The following is a 467-nucleotide window of genomic DNA, read 5'->3' as shown; positions in this document are numbered from 1 at the left end:
GAAACAGCGGTAGAAAGCGTAAAAATGCTGGGATGCTAAGCTGACATAAACATGGCAGCTTTTTTGTGAGAAGAAAGCTATGGAAAATGGTTGTTCTTCCCGTTTTTCACATCCTGCGGGACATTCGTGCGACCAGATGAAGGCTACATCCATTCGTGAAAAAGCATCCTTTTCGGTGCCGATGGGCGGCATTCTGTTTTATTGTGGATCGTTTTATTTAACGTATTTAAAAAGATCGTAACTTGAAGAAAAGTTTGAGGGGTCGGCACCTATGGAAGCGTCAAAGACACGCACAGCTCAAAGCTTGGAAGTCAAGGTAAGTGAAGGTATTTTGATCAAATTAGAAGACAAGTACCAGCGTAAATCCTTGTTACTTTGGCGCTATTTGGCGGCTCAAACAATGAACGAAATGGTAAAAAAACCCTCGCTTCGTAGTGAAGTTGCATATTATTTATCAGGGAAAGGTC

This window comes from Montipora capricornis, chromosome 2 (genome assembly GCF_036669925.1).
Source record: "Montipora capricornis isolate CH-2021 chromosome 2, ASM3666992v2, whole genome shotgun sequence".
NCBI lineage: Eukaryota > Metazoa > Cnidaria > Anthozoa > Scleractinia > Acroporidae > Montipora > Montipora capricornis.
This window is presented reverse-complemented; position numbering follows the sequence as displayed.